The sequence below is a fragment of the Pseudopodoces humilis genome, chromosome 9 (genome assembly GCF_049639895.1).
Source record: "Pseudopodoces humilis isolate 2021_Gansu_Grassland_sample_001 chromosome 9, ASM4963989v1, whole genome shotgun sequence".
In the NCBI taxonomy this organism is placed as follows: Eukaryota; Metazoa; Chordata; class Aves; order Passeriformes; family Paridae; genus Pseudopodoces; species Pseudopodoces humilis.
The window spans coordinates 22685617-22705797 of NC_142208.1; the positions used below are offsets into that span (position 1 = coordinate 22685617).

At 37.5% G+C, this 20181-nt stretch overlaps 1 protein-coding gene across 3 annotated transcripts in view; it reads right to left on the reverse strand.

The window, feature by feature from the left end:
- The window catches only part of LCOR (ligand dependent nuclear receptor corepressor), an 89362-nt gene that overhangs the window by 59671 nt on the left and 9510 nt on the right, over positions 1-20181 (reverse strand). The gene's annotated exons all lie outside the window — the stretch shown is intronic.

Here is a 20181-nt window from a genome sequence, read left to right on the forward strand (position 1 = left end):
ACCTTTGCTTTGTAGGTTTAAGAATGGTTTGCAAGTAGCTAGGGGCTTCTAGCTTCTCCTACTTGTTTGAGTCTTTGAGTGGCAGAGGAAGGAAAAAGAAACAAATTAAGAAACAAAAATATGGCATTACATTTAGAGAAACTTGCATATGTGAATCAGGGACAGATAAACTACCTAAAATAGTAATGTTTAAGATATCAGTCAAAATCAAGATCATGTACTATGAAGAAATAGTTTATTACACTTCAAAAGAGCAGTAATTCTAAAATAATTCTGATTTCATCCAGATCTAATATCTAAGTTATGTTTTGAACAGCAGTCTTCAAAAGGAAAAGACAAATAGTATTACACCCCTCTGGGTGTCAGCAAGAGTGTCAGTGCACCAACATCTTTATCCACTGGATGCAGGATTCTACAAAATTTGCAGCCTGCAACATGATTTAGATGGCTAAAGCATTGCTGAGGTACACTAAAAATCTAATCTCAGAAAGGACCAAGAAAAGAAAAAAAAAAAAAAAAAAAAAAAAAGTGAAATAACAGTCAAGAGTGAAGAGAAATAGGGACAAATCAGAAAACAAGGTGGAAGAGGAGAAACTGAGAACTGGAAACACATTCCATTGAACAGCACCTTGTCAGGCAGAGAAGTAGCACTGCCTCCAAAAAAAGCCAAATCAGGCTTCAGGAAGTGGCAGGAACAGAGGGAAAGGACCGACCAACCTGACCTAGAAGAAAAATAGGAGAATCAGGGTATTGACCCATAGGTTTAACGTTGAATAGCTTAGAACGTTTGTAACATATGGGTAGTGACCCTCAGAATTTGACTCCTAAATGAAACCTTAAGGAAAATAGCTAACCAACCTTGCTCTTTATCTTTTTCTTTAAACCTTATGGGGTTTTATATATATATATATGTATAAAAATCAAAATACTTTAGAAATTTTACTCAAACTCATCAATCTCTTAATAGTAACTGCCAGTGACTCATGCCCCACAGTTTGCCATGCATGCAATTGCACACTGAAGTCTCTGCCAAGTTTTACAGCTTGGATATTGTACGATCATAGTTTGCTAGCCCACTGTTCTGAGTGATGCTAATGCCACTCGGGTTTTATTAATATTAAATATTGGATTTAGCAGTTGCATAGCAACAGCAGAACATCTTATGTGCAATGTTTGACATTAAAAAAGGCAAATAAGGGAAGTATGAATGTATTCAAAAATTATACTAGAGACTGGTAAAACTGCCATAAAGCTGAGCCCTTTTCCCCCCAAATGCAAAGTGCAATGCAGCAAAGGCAGTTTAAGCCCTGTGATGTCGTGTTCAGTCATTCAGGGCTCCAAAAGAGCAACTGTGTACAGTTAACCATGCAGAATACATTGAAAACAAAATCTTGAAAAAGGAGCTGCCTACTTTTTATAGTATTTTTTCTCTCCATTGTCACTGCTCTTAGAAGCTTGAAAAGAACATTTCTTTTCCCACCGACTGTCCTTTTCCATTTGGCAGATGATATTTTCCTGCATTTCAAATGGAACAGAAATTAACATGGCCGCCTCTGCTAAATTCCAGTTTCTATATTTTCATCATCTGTATTTCAGTGTCTGACAGTTCATAGCAGCTGAAGAGCAGAGCCAGTGGAAAAGTTGCAGGAATAACAGAATTAGAAGAAAGAAAAAGAAAGAAGATTCCAGTATTTTAGAAATCAATATTATTTATATATGAGATTAGATTTTCAGTATCAGTTGTATTTAGATCTGATATGCTTTTCACAATCAAAGCAGCCACATATTTAACACTTACAAATACTACTGGTGACCTTTACAATGAAAAACATTTTTTGGATGTTAGTACAAGAATTTAGAAAAAAATATTTTAATTTAAAAAAACCCAACAAGTTTATAAAGTGTAAAACATCTTTCTTTTCCAAAGAGGCTCTCTAAGAAGTGAAGAATTAGAAAAAATAAATCCCAAAACAAAGAAAGAAAACCCTTAGTACTGAAGCAAGGGTGGAATAACTTTTTTAATGCAGAGGTTGTTACACACTTATACCTATTTCACAACTTTTACCTCTACAAGTAAAGCATCCTCTAAAACATTCCCTGATAAAAATCAGAACATGTATGTGCCATTTTTCCACTAAGGGTAGCAAGGAAGGAAATTAAAACTAAACAAGGCAGGGGGGAGAAGGTTGACTATGCAGTCTTCAGCATGATCAATTTTCACTAGTTTTGTCTACGCACCTGAACAGTTTTATTTTCATCTTTTCTTGGCATTTTTACCCATCTGTAACCAAATATTTTGTCATAAATTTAAACTGTAATTGCAGTTTGATGGCTAATGGTTTAAGACAACAATTTAACAAAACAGTTTCATTTAAGCTGTGTAAAGAAAAAAAAAAAAAAACAAGTCAGACCCTCATGTCATCTTCTCCCTTAAAACTGAGAGCCCTTGTGATCATTAAGTAGCTACCAGGCTTCTTGAGATAACAGTATTAGAGAAGTCGATAGCTGATAGTCTATGGCCACTCTCTAATAATGCCGATTAGCCAAAGACACATCCTCTACTATAAAAATTAGGAATGCAAGATCTTCAGAAAAAGATAGGGATGCATTTCTGGAGTGCCATTGACACAGAGCCTAGTAAGTCAAATAATGTTTTTTTCCTTCTCAAGACAGCACAGCTCAAATATACCTTTGAATAATCATTACATAATTCAGCCCTAGATATGTATCTAGTCAAAGCAGTAAAGCTTGACTTTAACTTAGAGGTACAAATCATTTTGGGATAGTAAAAAGGCACACACTACAATTGCTCTGAATGTAGTATTGAATAAAATGTTAACTCAAAAAATCAACACAGCAAAGGCAGAAAACAAAAAAACCAACATACATAATTGTCCACTCCTCAACCCTTATCTGTGCATATCAATTTAATCTGTAAATATCAATTTATAAACTAGACCTCAACAGACTAAATAAGTACTACCCAGGCCAGCAGTTAAGTACAATAGGTCATAGAACCAGAGAATAAGAATTTCCAGAGTTGGAAGAGATCCACAAGGATCAAATTCAACTGCAATGAACTAGTTGCAATAGAAATTAAGACAAGAGATTCATCAGTATTTATTTATAATAAACAGCCAAATACATAGCAATTTCCACATTAAAAGGACAACTTCAAAAAGCTGGAAATTGAGTCAAGTCACTTAAGACATTAGTTTGCTATATATTTTGTTTTAATTTCTTAACCAGCTAAGAATATACTAGAAACCATCAAAACCAGGGGGAAAAAAACCTGACCTGCTAAATGGGAAAAAAAATTTTAAAACTAACAAAACCCAAACCCAAGTGACCAAGAGTAAAAACACAAAAAGGAGACAACCTGTTGGATGATGGACAGGAAGATTCAGAGCACAGAAGATAAATCAAAACTCAGAAATGTTGCAAAAGTCAGAGAGGAGATGCACACAGCTTTAAAGTAGGCAAAGATAAAATCAAAACCAATGCACATATACATTGGATTTTTTAGGTAATATATGTAAGAGTATGGTAGTATATTACAAAACATTCAATAGAATGGCATATAATCATTCAACAAAATCTATCAAGGTGGTGTTAGTAACATCTGCAACTTGTCTTAATATTCAATGAATATGTGTTGGTTTTCTTTCTGTGAGTTACTCAAAGAGTATTTGCAGCAGTGTTTAATACCAGAAAGTCTTGAAATATTGCAAAAGTCCCAATGGGCTCCAAAAAAAGGGGGGGAAAATGCTTTGAAATGTCACAACATTAAACAAGTTAGTATCAGGGTCTCAAATTGATAAAGGTTTCCAACACCAATGAACAGTTCTCAGGAATTGATAGCAAAAGTGGTATCAATCAACACAGGCTAACAGAAATTCTTATTAGAATCTTAGAAAACTAAAATTTTAATTAACAACAGGTTTGATATAATATTTTTAGCCTTTTGGACTAGAATTGACATATCTTGACTAAAATCAGAAATTAAAAGAAAACCCAAAATTTAAAAAAAAACCCTAAGCCAAACCAAACAAAAATCAGTCAAATAAATACAAAACATTAAAAATCAATTAAGTGACAACTCTTGAAATATTGGTGGCAAGAAGAAACTACTGGTAGCAAGGTGCATCAGGCACTGGTTCTTAGCCCTGTGCCATTTGCCATTTCAGTCCTAGTCAATGACTTGGAAGAAAGCAGTCACTAAATTTGCTGGAGCTACAAAGACAGGAAGAGCAGCAATTAACAAAAGGCCCAGGTCACAGAGGCTGCTTACCAAAGCAAATGCAATTAAACACTACTTGGAAAGGGGGGTAGGGGGAATGGAGAAAGCCACAAATCACACATCTAGGAACAGGAAAAACAGCTTCTCAAAGACATACCCAGACACAGGAGCTGAAACTGGAAGCTGATCAAACTCAGCCAGACATAAGACACTCTCTCTTTAATTTTACAAGAGTCCAATTGAAGACGTAAGACATGTACTCTAGGATTGGATCATCATTTTCTCTACTCCAGGATTCTGGAAGTGATATCTAGGAAAGCACAGGCTGGTTGCTGAGATCTAGTTCCCTTTCCCTCTCCCCCAGCAGTTGAATTCACCATGTTAAGAGTCTCATTAACTATTATGAAGCAAGAGCCACCACCATCACATCAGGTTTTTATTGGATTCTTCATGCCTAGATTTTCTGGTCAAGATTGGTTATATTTATCCACAGCTATGGGATTTGAAGCAGGAATTAATTCAGAAATATCCTACAGTCTATGTGTAACACGGGAATTCTGTCTCTTTTAGGACAAAAATTCATTAAACTTGAATGTTTCAGTCACAGGCATCTTAATAGAAAAGCAAGACCAAGCAACAGGGGAGGGGGAAAAAAGTCACAGGACAGTTATTAATATACACTAAGTCTCATGACATGCATATAATTATAAGTTGTGAATATTCTTTTATTCGTGCAACAAAATAAAACTCCCATCCACCTATGATGAGAGATCTCGTTATCTGGATGGAGACCAATTAAGAACTCCCAACTACAAGTTACATCAACTTTGCTTTAGCTTCTTGGGGAACAAAGAAAAAGCTGTGCATCTCAACCAATTTTTCAAATTTCATGCTTCCCCATTCTTGTTAATGAAACTGCATTGTTCAGGGACTTATTGCAGACATTCCTGCTCCAGAGGATTTTGAGGACCTTAAATATCAACCTGGTTCTGTAAGAGCAGTATAGACACATGCAATACAGAAGAAAAGAATTAAGGATGTTAAGACAGGGTCTGTTTAAAATAACAGGTACATCCAAGTTCTGTATGCCAACACATAGGTCTTCTGTAGCTTTTTGCATCAAAACACCTTCTGTTCTCAAGACAGAATACAAAATGTCATGTGCTGGAGTCCCTAAACAGGCCCTTGGAGCTCAAGAGAAAAATAATTGTTTGGCCTTAGAATAATGCTTTATTCACTGTAGAGAAGCAACTCCAGTAGAGAAGCTTCATTTGAAGCAATCAAGATGCCAACAAGGCACATTTTCTGCCAAACAGCCACTACTTCACTGTTACAGTAACTTACTACAGCAGTAAGCTGAGAAATCAAAAAAAGCAGCAAAAAATGACAAGAACTGTTGATAGAAGTGCTTCTGACTGACCATCCATACTGCAGGACTTAATTAAAATTCCACTACTAGTTCGCAATTTTAACAAAAAAGCTGCAGCAGACCATCCTCACTCTTCTCTCCAAGCATCCCTCTCAAACAAGCTATTCCTTTTCCTCTGAGAACCACGTCTAAGAACATTTTCTCTGATGCAATCCCAAACTCACAGCAAGGCATTTAAAATTTAATGAGCTAAACATGACAGCATAACAGCTACATATCAGAACAACAGCGTTGCAATGCACTTGCCTTCACAGCAGAAAAACGCCCTGCCAAATACCCTAGAAGAGGGGAGATCTCTCAGCTCTACGAGGAAGAGCAGAGAAGCAAAGCCAGTTACCAGTTTGTGTCACAGTGCAAGAAATGGAAACAGGAGACTCTCCATCCAATGTTAGCACTCTAACTGGCAGGTTATCTCACTGATTACAACTGAAAATTCAACCCCAAAAAACCAGAAGTGACAAGTTATAGCTTGTTGCCAGAGTGCAGAGTATAGCAAAATATGGATCATCTCCTGCCTCCCTCCCACAAGGAGTATTTTTGTGTGTGTGATCTGATATCAAGAAGAGAATTATACAAAGGCATGCAAATTTCTTATCTCCAATCAAAAGTCTCAGAAGCAAAATTCAAGAAAAGCTAAGGACATTGCAATAGCTCAAGAGCCCCTCAAGATACAGCAATTGCTATGGCAAGCTGAGTTGCAATCTTCATATGCATTTGCAGGGGTGAAAGGATCCTCCAATTTGTAGATACTGCACCACTGGCCAGTTGCAAGTCAGGGGTTGTGGGCTTCTGTTTTACATTTTAACTCAAGATCAGGAGGTTTACTGCAGGACTATCTGGTTTTCTTCACAGCCAGTCACCACTAATGCAGGACCTAACTGGAATCTTCTCATGTAAATACTTACATTTTATTACTTTAGAAAATAAACCAGAAAATACAGACAGCACAAAATGGCAAAGAATTACAACAGAAGAGTTTCAGTAACTATCAAGTTTCTATGCATCTTTAAAATATATAAGTTTTACTCAATGATAGAAGAGGACCTAAATTAAAAAAAAAAAAAATTAAACTAATTTAACTAAACTAAAATACAAACAAAGAAAATTTAACAATAAAAATTGAAGTGGAAATTTGCTTTTCAGTATCTCAGTATAAAGACAGTGATCTTATTTGTTCAACCTCCAGTTCCAGTAGGCAACCAGGTACAACTTTCACTGATAAGAAACTCTAAGAACTAGCTAGGAAGTTTACAAACAGATTAAAGGTGTCAAATAGGTCAACAATAAGAATGCACACTAGCATGGACCAAAATATAGAGGCCCAAACATTTCTCAAACTTGACGCAATTTTTTGCAGTTTTTAACCATGTTGAATTATTTATTGCAGCAAAATAAAAACCTTGAAAATTTTTTCCCACTGGAGACAATTTACTCCCAAGCAAAGATAAGGTGGCATGCACTAACTACCACTGTTCATACCCATATGCCATGCTCCTAAGGCACAAACTTAAGAATAGCCTAGCAGTAGATGGAATTGATCTGCCTGGAAAATGCCTCCCACAGAAAAGATAAGATTTCCACCAGCATCAATTCACTGCTTCACTTCATTTTGTGGTCACAGTAATGCTCGTATCACAGATCAGCAAAAGCCAGGTGCGCTGTCAGGAACAACTTGCCACAAGCAGGTATAGCAGAGCTCCAAGTCAGTCTAAACCACAGAAGAATCTTCCCTCCCCATAGAAGCTGTCTATGTGGAAGCACAAGGCACCAGCCGCTTTTACCCCAACCTCAAGAGATATTGGCATAGTGCAGAAGTATCAGAGGCATGAGTTGAACTGGCTGAGATATGAGCTATATTTCACACTCCACAACTGTCCTGTTTGAAGAGGGTTGCCTTCTCTCAGCAATTCAGTCTTGCCTGACATTGTTCCCTGTCTGCAACACAGTCACCTACTGAAACCACATTAACTGAAATAATTCAAAGCTAAAAATCAGCTCAGTAGGGGTAGGTACAAGCTGCTGAATCCACTTAAACAAGGACTGCCAGCAGTCCTTGCATCTACCAAACCACAGCAGTGATCTAGAAAACTCCTGGAGTGTGACTCAGTTTCAACTTCTTTACCACAGGAGATCATTTATACCATAATTCATTACTGAATTAACTCAATACATTATTCTTTTCTTTCAGCTCTCAAGTTATAGATATCCCTTCCACAATCTATACAGTAATCAGCAATGGGAATGAAAACATGATTCTGTTAGGAAACTAATTATTAATTATCACCCATCACTGAAAATCTGATGACCTTCAATGAACAGACCTATGAAAATAATTGAACATTTCTGAGTTGAGAGGTGAATATATTGAGTTTACCTGCAAGGCAAAAATTGCCAAGAGCATTTTTACTCTGTTATTTGTGATTGTAAGGCTGTCTGGTGCAAGTCTGTCTGGTGTAAAATAAACCTCCACAATAAGCCATTACATAACTGCCTCAATGAACAGTACACCTTGATTCCAGCTAGCTCATAGCATCCTGAAAAATCTTGCGGTATGCAAAGATAGACCACTTTATTAAGTCAAGTGATTATTTCACTACACCAGTGAGTATATCTAAATACTGATTAAGAAGCTAACCAAAGTGAAGAAAGCTCTAGATCATGGAAAGAAAGCTGAATCATGACTACAGTGAGTATGAAGCACATGTGATGTTTTGAGCAGGTTACCTACAATTCTGGAAAAGTATCCTTAGCCTTCCCATATGGACAGCTAAGTTCTGTCTCAAAAGGAAGGATGATCTATGCAAAATCAGAAGGTGATACTGGCAGCTACACAAAAATGAAAGGGTAAATGAAACCAGGGCAGGGGGTCACAAGTTATATACCTTAAACAAAAACCCTGAAAACAAATCAACACACAGAGAGGAATGTCTTAACACTGAACAACACAGAATTCATACTAGCTACAGGGCAATTCATAGTGACAAATTGTGATCACTGAAGTCACATTTGCAAGTATACACCAAGCAAGGCATTATTCCATGAATCTACAACACAAGGTGTAAACCCAAAGGAAGCAAAACTAAGCTGAACAATCTTCTCCAGCTTTATAGTTGTTTGCACAGCAGTAGTATTAAGAACACAAAGGTACAAAGTAAGCACATGACAACTCTTGCGTACAGCAAGGAAGATACAGCTGTATTACTGTTGTTACTCTTGTGCCAACATAACCAAATACTAACAGAAATATTCTTAGTTATCCTTCAGTCACACCTCGGGTTGTGCCTATGCACTAAAGAAACTGCAAGCCCAGATATTCCTCTGGAAACAGAAAAGCATAAGCACAGCTGCTGACAACTTTGTAACAAAATATTACAGCAGAAAAACAATTTGGTGCTGAAATTAACTGTGGGAACTGAAATTGCCAGATGTGATGGAACATTACTCAGTGTAGAGGAGGAACAGTAAACCTTTTCTAAAAAAATAACTACACTCAGATGCAAGAAATCCACAGTAAATAGCTTTAAAAAAGCCTGATCTTTGGGGTTTAGTGAAATTTTCCCAAAGAGCAAGTGACCGATAAATCTCTCTCTCTCTCATTTTTTATGTCACATAATGTCTACCACCATTTCACATCACAACTCTTGGAGTCTTACTAACCTTTTAGCCCCAGATCCACATCATCAATTCTGTAAGCTGAGCTCAGACTGCTTAACCATCAGCATTTCTAATCACACTTTTGACTGGCAATATAAATTGCTATATAAGAACATACAGAAGATTAAAAAAATAATCATTTTTTCTTGCCTTATTTCTAGATTGGAACAATTTCCTGACCTAGTCCAGTTACACTGGCCTAGTCCAGTTACATCAGCAGGAACAAGTGGCAGGACCAGGGAGGGACATCTTAGACAACATTGCAGAAATCAAGATCTGCCCAACTTAGTTGTTCATTCTCTCAGAGTACCTTTCCCTTATTCAGATTAAAGACAGATATCTGAAGTAATTACTGGATCAGAACTGAAGATGATAGCCAGAAAAAATCCCTTTGGGATTTGGTTGATGCAAAAGTAACATGATAGAGAACACAAATTTCATGATGGCCATTCAGGATTTCAAAGTTATTCTCAAGTATCTTTTCTGGATAGCCACAGTGAATTTGATGTCTAATAGTATATTTGACAGCTGATAGTGCACTTAACTGAGTTATATACATAGTAATTTCAGTTCCTACCATCCCCTTTAAGCCTTCCTCAAACCAAGCAGTTACATGCAGCTTTTTGACACTGCTATCTTCTCCATCTCGTTTATTTCAGACCTTTTGGAATTCCTGAAACATAGCATATATTATTGGCCTTCTTTAGTCATACGTTTAATCCACTGTACTTTGGTTGAGGCCACCCTATACCCTCTCACATTTGTTTTCAATCGAGTTTAAGTTCTTTGTTTCAAAGCATCATTTGTGATCTAAACTTGAGAGAAGACAGCAGTCCCATACTTTCTACACACTAGGTTTCTCAATATCCCTGTGTTGCAGCAGAATCTCAGGATATGCTAACAGTTAAACAAATTACAAGTTTCTACTCAGGAACATCAAACTGTTACAAAGACAAAACATCTGAAGATGAGACTTCTACAACAGCCAGTCCTGCTCTAATTTTACAGTTAGTATCTCAATAAAAAAGGTCTTAGTAAACTCACTAGACCTGCCTCAGATATTTTTAAAGAATGAAGTCACTATCATCACTAGGATGATCAGAAGATCTGAAAACAATTCTTTGATGCTGAGAGAACACTGGGAGAGCATTCAGCCTTCCAAATCAGAAACTGGTCCTTTGTTCTAAATCAGAATTAAATTTTCCAGGTAAGCTATACACAAATCTTCTCAAGCTTGCCCACTCTATTGTATTGCTAAATTCATCAGACACTCAAGTATCTGGTACAACCTTTATATGAAGAAACAACAGAAACCCTTCAAAACTTTTGAATGCTTCTTTGCTAGAAGCTCCAGCTTTTAAGATTAATATTACTGTCCACTTATATTGCAGCTCTTTTTTTAACTTCTTAATTGTTCTCTCAGAGCAAAATCTCAGAAATGGATTTCCTAATCCACAGCTAGGAACTGCCAGCAGTACAGCCATATAAACAGCAAAGGAATTTGATGCAAACTGAGCTTCTGCAGGCTACACCCTAATTATCTGAGCCTAAAGGATTAAAAGTCTACAATGACATTAACAACTATACAAAGTTTGTTGATGTCTATGACACTTTGTAAATATGCTCCCTTAAGGCCATTTTTTCCCCTACAGAATTCTTCACACATAAGTTTCTCTAAAAGAAAAAGATTATCATGCACAAGTAATGAACCAAGTATGGCATAAAGAGGGAACAGTATATTACTGATGACTGTGTGTGCAAGAAGCATTAATAACTACCTCATGTGAGTGCCCTGCTCCCCACTACTGTCAATTTTATATATTAAGTACTCTGAAAGTTATTTCAAATACAGCAAATTTTTCAAAAATTATCTTTGACACCAGAAATAATTCCAAGTTCAAGGAATATTAAACTTCTAGAATGCATTGTAGCAACCATAATACACTTTTCTATAAAACCACAGCAGTAATACCAGAAGAATGAGTGAAGGAAATCAGACACAGACAAAATGCAGCAGGATACTAGAACAAGTGCTGCAGAACAACTTGCACTAGTTCTTCTTCTGCCAAAGTAGCCAAGCTAAAGAAGAATTGCAATTTTACCTGGATTTATTACCTACATACAGAGCTGAACAGTATCAATTGAAATCCAAGCAGAGAAACTATACCTAATCACTTTAAAATCATAGCTAAGGTCAGCAGCAGTTTTAAAAAAAGAAATTCAAACCACGTGAAGAGAAGGTTCCTTTCACTTACAAGGGAAAAAGAACAGAACCGCACTGGAAAACTAAGGCTGGAGAGGAACCTGCAAAATCCACAGCCTCACAATGAACACTGCATTCAGTATCCTAACGACTTCAGTATTTAAAATGCTTTCTTTTATTAGTGTTCAATGAGTAATTAAATCAAACACAGTAGCAGTTGAATACATGGAACACTTGAAGAGTAGCCAAGTCAAAAACCCAAGATTTTTCAAAATAGCACATAGTTTAATGCTGACTTTGTCTTTGAACTGCTAATTACTTCCATACAATTACTTACATAACAGAAAACATGCAATACTTCATTTTGCAATAGTGATACAACCACAAAACACATTTTAAAGGAACCTGCATTATCAAATCTGCAAAAATAGTTTAGTATAAGGTTTACTCTTCCAAACAGCTGGCTCCTTACTAGTCCCAGAATAATAATATGACCTGCAATGCAGGGAATCAAAGAAGACTTCAGTGTGCAATTTTGGGTTTTGTTAACGCTTATTTGATGCAAGTATTTCTATAGATATTTGACTATCTCAAGTATTTAAAAATCTCTCCGTATGCATTCAGAAGTCTGAAATGGTCTTTCATAGCTATCTTGAACATAGTCTAAAGATTTTATATGTTCATGGATTAACCTACAGTTAATCTTATTACACAAACAGCCAACATTTTCAAGAATGAGTGTTAAAGCTGTAACACTAAATAAGCTCATTTAAAAAGAAACCCTGAAATTCCTTGTACTCCTGCACCCATTTTAAAGTCACCAATAAGCACTAGTCAGACTGCAAAATGTTTCTACCAGCAGGCTTCTGAATATGCATAATGCCAATAAAGTTAATTACATTTAAGAAATAGTAGTCTATGTGCAGTTAAGATACTGGCAACATTTTAATGCAAAAAAAATGTTTAAATATACTAACATCCTAGTCTTGAGATATCCAGTCAAGCTACGCAAAGAGATGTGTTTGTCCCTTGCATACTCCCAAATGTGGAAGTAGGATCAGAAACTGGATCTGGAAGAAAGGGTAAACAGCAGGTTAGTTAAATTCACAGATGATACTATGTTTGGAGATGTTGCAAACATTAGTGAAGACAAACACATAAATGACCCAGAGAAAAAATACAATTACTTTGGAAACAAAAACATCTTGTGAAAAGTAACTCCAAACACTCAATGTAGAAGAACCACAATGACAGTGGAAGAAAATGTAAAATGAAAGGGACCTAGAAGCATCAACAGTGGACAGTCAGCTAAATATTTGCATTGAAAGACAGTCTGAAGTTGCAGAGGCACCAAACAGAGCAGGGAAATTAAAGTTCTTTCTACAGTCTTTGAGCCAGTAACAATAGCCATCTCTCTGCACAATTGCCAGGGATTGAAAAATTCCCCTTCACGCCCAGCAAGTGGAAAGCTCTTCTCAATGGCAAATCAAGTTCTGCAGGAGGTAGGGTTTAATTTTTTTTAAGCAAAGTTAACATACGGTTAGCATAAGCCTACGCAGCAGGCTCTTCCAGTACTTCTGCTGCTTGTGGCTTTGTGCAGAACAGGAGGAAGCTAAGAAAACAAATCCATTTTTACAGGTGCAACTCAACCTTGCATTGTTCAGATTTATTCCTGTGGTCCTTGAGTAAAGAAACCAAAACAGCTAGTTCAACTACTAAAAAGAAAGAATAACTTTAAAAAAAAAATTCCTTTACCATTTACTTTTTGCCTTGAATTTACTTTTCCCAATGACATCCACTCATCCATCAAGGCAGATGTCAGCATTATCCAGCTTTAATAGCAAAGATAATAGGAGGAAAGCATGGACTCTGCCTTTAGAAAGGCTACAAGAGGATCCCCACCCACAGCAGACAAATGTAAATGTAAAAGCTAAATTAACCAGCATACATCTTCAAAGATTGTCAAGCTTTTGTTTCTAAGAAATATTTCTAGGCACAAACTAAGAACCATTTATTCCGATTCATTCCCAAATTAACAGAATAGGCTAATTTTACAGAATTTGTTTCTCTCAGTAACAAGGGTTCCTTGAGGCAATCATGTAGATGTTTTATACTCATGGCAGTCCATTGATGGAAAAAAAAGAAGACAAAAAAAAAAAAAACCCACTCCAAACCAAAAGGTTTGACATTTTACCAGAAGCCCTCTTTCTGCCTATCATGTTGCTGAATATTCAGAGAAGCTCCAGCATGGAGACTCATGCTCCCGTTTATGCATCCCATCATCAAAAGCAAAAAGGAGACTGAAGGTTTTCCCTCCTCTTGACAACTGCTAAGCTATGTGATTTCTGAAATAAGTCATCCTATGCACATCTTCAGCTGCTGCTTGTGGTGTGATGGCAAAACAAAACAGCTCCTACCAGTTTGCCTCATCTTTGACAGAAACTGGTTAGCTCTGCATATTTCAATGGAAATTTAAATATGTTGCCAGGTATCCCTCAAGCCAAAGGCACATGAAACACAGCTTGGGTTTTAAATTAGTTCAAACTGTAAAGACAAAACAGAACCAAGAATCACACAGTCTCATTGAAGAACTCACTGCATTTCAGGAAGATGCAAGGCTTCAGATGTAACAAAAATTAATCTTTGCTTTTTATACCAGAGGACACTGGCAAAGTATCTCTAATCTTTTGCCCCTTTTAAAAAGATCTGTGCTAGCATGAGGCAAGATTCATATAGGCTAACTCCAATCAAGCCTACAGATTCGAGCACAGTCTCCTCAACAGTAGCAACAGCAGATTTTGCAGCCTTTTCCTTCTCTACTCCATCACTCATTCCTACTCCTACACTGCATCAGTTACACTGGTAGAAGTTCATGATACTGCAGAAAGGGTAAGTAGTTTTGAACACACACCCCTCACTTCTCTCTCTTTTTCTAAGCAGTAACTTCTACAAGTTCACCTTGCATGAGAATGGCTGTTCCAGATTAAGACAACTGATTAACTAGCCCAGAATCCCAATTTCAGTAAGGGCAAAAGTGTAAGTGGCAACACAAGGAGTTGCCTTAAACAATGCCATCATGAAAAGCATGACCAGCAAATCACAGAAAACCTCTTTTCATAGAAGCATAACTCCTGCTTAAAAGTCTGTTATGGAACAGCATGTGATTACTCCAGTTTGTCAGATATGTAACTGCACTGGGCTCTCTGCAAGTGAAAACCATGAGAGATGTATGTTACAGTGAAGATGCTGGAAAATCAAGGCCTATTAGAACAGAAAGGAGATAGAGTCAACAATGCTCTGTGGTCCATAGGTTTTGGCACAGTGTGCTGCAGAGAACAGGTGAGACACACAGGAGCAGGACAGATTCATGCTCCTGCAGGAGAGGCCACCACATAGATTGCACAGCTTGTATGGAAGGCAATGAGACCTCCCGCTGAATGAGCAGACAGGAGTTATCTGGGAGTGGTTCTTACTCCAGTTGTCTCTCATGAACGCAAAGCTGGTCTGACACAGCCCTGTCATACTTCTTGGTCAGCCATCAGGAGCTGTGGGCTGAAGAATCTCAGATGAACTCAGCACAAGCGCTAACTGCCCTTAGCTCTACCTGCTTTTTCTCCCTAATGACTCCTGTTTGGAAGCAAGCCCTATGTCAACTTTAAACCTTGTCTTAACACAAAATCCCTAAAGCAGCAGTCATGCTGAATATGCATCCTGACTGGCTGACCACGTAAAAAGTCCAGTCCAAACTTATGCATCCATCTGTGGTAGGGACTGTTTTCACTGAAAATGGAAGATACTGCACTAGACCAAGAATGCTTTGAAGTCTGGTGTAATGGGGGGCTGAGGTTCAGGAGGCTCCCATGGCTAGAAACCCACTGCCTCTGCTCTTTGGGAGAACACTGACCCCAAACAAGCTATTTCAGAACTGGCCCATGTCCCCAGCTGGCATCATAAACCTAAGGTGTAAGATACCCTAGCAGAGATCATTGTCATTTTGTTAAAGCCCAAAAATGCAGATTACCCAAAGAGGTAAAGAGAATCCCTTCCTCTAGGCCAACATTCAAAAGTGTGTTGACTCTAGTTTGAAAGAAGTAAGACTACCACTATGTCATAGGCACCAGAGCAAGTAAATATCTATGAGAATGACTGCTAGGGGATATAAAGATAGATTCAGAGGGTTTCATCCCTGAAAACCACTTTTTGCTAACTAGTGGTGACCCTAATGTCCCCACTACAGCATCGGTTTCTCTGTGACTTCCTGTTAATTTTATGAAAAGCAAATATATTGGATAAAGATCTTTACCTACTCAAGACTTACTGCAACTTGCGGCACATTGACTAGCAAGGCAGCATCAGGAGTAGAATGAGGCTTGCCTGACTCAAGTGCACTAAAGGAGAGTGATAAAAATTAAACAGTAAAATGTATGTGCATGCAAAACGTATGACTGCAAAATACACTGCACAAAATTTGTTAACTATGAGAAGCAGAATAAAACAAGAAATTCCACAATTCATATATCCCAAGAAGTCAAGATTACTGCAAACTGAAGGTTACTGTAACAGGGAAATTCATTCTGCAGTATGTCTTCAATGTTTTGAAGCTATGATTACCGATTACCTGGCACTTTAATCCATGATAAATCCACCTCTCCAGTGAAAGAGCTGATCCCACTCATCCTCCCCACCCCCCCCAGATGCTCACTCATCTCACGTTTGCACAGTAACACAACAAGATGGTTCAGGGATCAGTTTCCTGATCCAACCCAGCATGCATTTACACAAAGTGAGGGCAGTGGCACAAAGGGGGTGGTATGATCCTTCTCCTGCAGCATTTTATATCTATATGAGAGTAAAAACTCCTGTGCAACCATGAACCATGTTTTTACAAGGAAATTCACTTGTACTGCAATGCATCCCTTGGACGTGTATTCTATTTACCTGTGGTGGAACCAAAATCTTTCCTGAATAATATTATATATTTTTCAGCATTAAACACCTATATTCCCCCATACTGCTCATTTAGGTTAAAAGACATACAATTGGGATTTCTCTGAAATTATGGTAAGAGTTACTGCCCAAACCTGTATCTACTCTAAATGTAACACATAGTTGCAGTTTGTCAAGGTCCATAATGCGGACTAGCAGTTTCTTCAAAATCAGGGTGAAATGCTTTATTGTAGTTTCTCTAGCATAACCTCTCCTTTATTTTAAAAAGGAAAATGTCTACTTAATGTTTTCTACAGCATCTTCTACAAACACTAAACATTACTTTTAGGGTATATAAACTATAATCAATACATTTCAATATCTTTCACCAGAACAGCAATATTGCAAAGAGAGTAATTTCATGCCTTTTCAGAAATCTGACCCTCTAGAAACTTGCTTAATGTCATGCAATATAGTTTAAAAAACAGCATAATGTTTAACTTCATTCTGGACAAAGAATAACTCATGGTTCAAAAGCCAACAGTAATTTTATTAGTTATTCTTGAGGACCATTTTCTATTAATTTAATTTAAAAAAAGATTCAGAGAACCTATCTAAGCACATTACCATGCTGTCCTAACCTTTAACTCTTTAACTGAAAACAGTATGTTTCTAGAAAAGTTTTTTCATTATGACTTCCATTTGACTTTTTAAGTTTAAAACAAGAATAACAAAACCAAACAAAATAATAAAAACCCAACCAACCTAACAAAAAACCAAAATAAACCCACCAGAACCTAGCTGCCTTCTCCTACCAATGCCTCCCCAAATACTGTCCCCTCAAGTTTCACATCAGAACTTTAATAAGCAAAGGCTTCACAAGGTTCTTCCCTTTGATGGGAAGATCACGTAGTTAGTCACCTGAAACTGGGTTTTTTTTCTGAAGTGGGAAATATTTTGCCCATTCTCCAAAAATGCTTAAGATGTATTTGGAAGAGTTTACACAGCTACTAAAGCTCATTATCTCCTTTTTTAAAAGCATTCTTTGTAAAGTTTGACTCTCATTTTTGTTAAATCTGGATTTTCAAGAGACCTAGTTTTTAAAATATATTCGTTTTCCTTCACTGGTTCCAAGAAGAAAAACTCTTATGATATTTCAGGGCTATGATGTCCTGTTAGCTCATTTTCATCTCTACCTCCCCTCAAAAAGGAACTAACAGGGAGGAGCCACCTGAGTTAATACCTTACTAAGCAGTTTGAAAGCCCACAGACAAGTATTTTACATGTCATTTTGAAAACAAGAGTAAGCTTCTCACCTTCTGTGAGGTCATCTGAAGCAAGAGATCAATTTCCTAAGACCACCTGACTCAAGCTGCTTTAGACCCCAGCCCTACACCAGTGTGGACTGACGGCAGAGGGTGAAGCAGTTACTGCACTACAGCCAAAGCACATTTGCATGCTGGCTGCCACACTGACAAAAAGCAGGAATTAGTCCTCAGGAGAGCCTCACTTGCCACACATAACCACAAAGTGCTCCAGCAGGCACTGGTGTCCTTTTGCTGCCACTGAGAACAGACGGTTCCTAGCTCAGAGGCAAGGACACCCCTTACAGGGATTCCTCCACATCCCTTCACCCACAGGAATTCCTCCTTCACCCACAACCATGGCTCTCATTCTGATCCACTCACAGCTAAGGTCTCATAGCCTCTGTTCACACTAACCTGCAACATCTCATTAGAGTCAAGATTTATTAAACCTTCACTTCACAAGCCAGCCTAAAAACAGACCAAAGAGAGCTATACCAGCAAAACTATGGGGCAGCAAACCAGTGTTCAGAGCATGATTGATTTATTTATTGAAGAAATTTTTGACACCACCAACAGAATCTCAAAATTGCACAATAATTTCAGCACTCTTAACCCTTCAAGTCTGCTAGTACAAACCAACTCAGAAATTAGCTCTGTTTGCTGCTTGCCAGCAGAATCATGAAGACCCCCCTAGGCAGTACCATGGCAGGCTGAGAGCAAAGATCCATCTGCCTGAAAGACGAGATCAGAGGATTGCTTATCTCTTTCCCCTAACTGAATAGGAAATAACTATACTTCTTCCCTTACAGCAATGGAAAGCCCTCTAACTTTCAGACAATAGAAATACAGCCAAGAAGGAACGTCAAGGGTTGGGATGCTGAAATGCCCACAAACATGACAAGCAGAAGGTGCTGATTTCCTGGGAAAAAAGTGTTTTTGCATAGACTTTTTTTTAAGTAGGTTTAGTAGTTTTAGTCCTGAGGGGAATAAAGTTTCCAAAAATAACTGCTTACTTTCTGAAATTTGTGAGGTGTCATCACAAGCGCATTTAGCTGCTAAAGTTCATCACCATGCCAGTAAGTATAAACCAAAGCAGCTGTGATCGACTTCTTGATACATGCCTTCCTCTCAAGCATCTCCCATTATATACCAAGCTGCGTAAGGCATTTCCTATCCTACAGTCTACAGCCAGGAGCACTTCTTGGGCTATAAGGACTTGAGAAAATCTAAAATGTCTGTTTTCTTATTTGCAGCACAGAATTCACTTCAAAGTACAAGCAGCAGAAAGACACAAATTCAAGATTAGTCACAGGCAAACAGATGATTTAGGAACAAGAACCAATCTGTCATAGGAAACGAGTGCAGCCTCCATGGCAAAATCAACTACAGTTCTGCAACATCTTTAACTTATGAAGTCAAATTTTAATCTATTTTAAAACTGAGTAACTTGTTGAGCAGAGTAACCTCTGAGCTCAATTCAATTTTGTACTGTTAGCTCGAACTGTGACCTCAGCTATGGCTCTAGCAAAAGAAGAGTCAGGTGGACAGTGGCCAGGGTGGAGACTATTTGGGTTTTGATACCCAGAACAGCAGTGCACCGAGGGATTACTAAACAGCTTAGCATCCATCCCATACTTCAAATGCCTTCTAGTCATTAAAATAAATAAACCCATGTTCTCCTGAGACCCAAAAGGTGGTCTGCCTGTTGTTTCAGGGCATCTACCAATGCACTGGATGGAGACTACATCAGTTTACACTCAAGCCTGCATATTTAAAGTTCCTTTCACAACCGTGTAAGGGAGGAATGCAATGAAATCTTTAGATCTAACACAAACTAGCAGGAGTTTGGCCTTCATAACAAGATTATTGGAAGAGAAAACACAGAAGCTCTACATTCATGGAGTGCAGTTCTGTAAACAGACCCATTTAACACCACTCTAACCTTTTTTCAGAAGTCAGCTTTCAAGTTTAAGTTTCCCAGACTTACTATCCTCCATTATATCCAGTTAAATAAAATATATATTTATATTATATTTATATTACATATATTTTTATATATATTTATATTACATTTATCATATATTTATATATTTAAATAAAATATATATCCAAATAAAATATATTTTTAAATAGCAAAGTATGAGAAGAGGAAGGAAAGATAATAATCAATCCTAATATAATGGATCACTAGGTATCAGCTCGTACTTAACACCTACAGCCACTGTGGAAAGGAAAAATAGTCCTCATTTACAAATTATTCAGAACAGTAATTTTCAAATTGTGGAATCCTCAAAAGCATAAAACCCCCACACAATTTAAACTATTGGCAATAGCCTTGTTTTTCCACAGTTGCTTCTTGCCAGCTTCAGATTGAAAAACACTAATTTAAGAGAGCTCTGGCAAAACACAGTTCCTCTCTCTA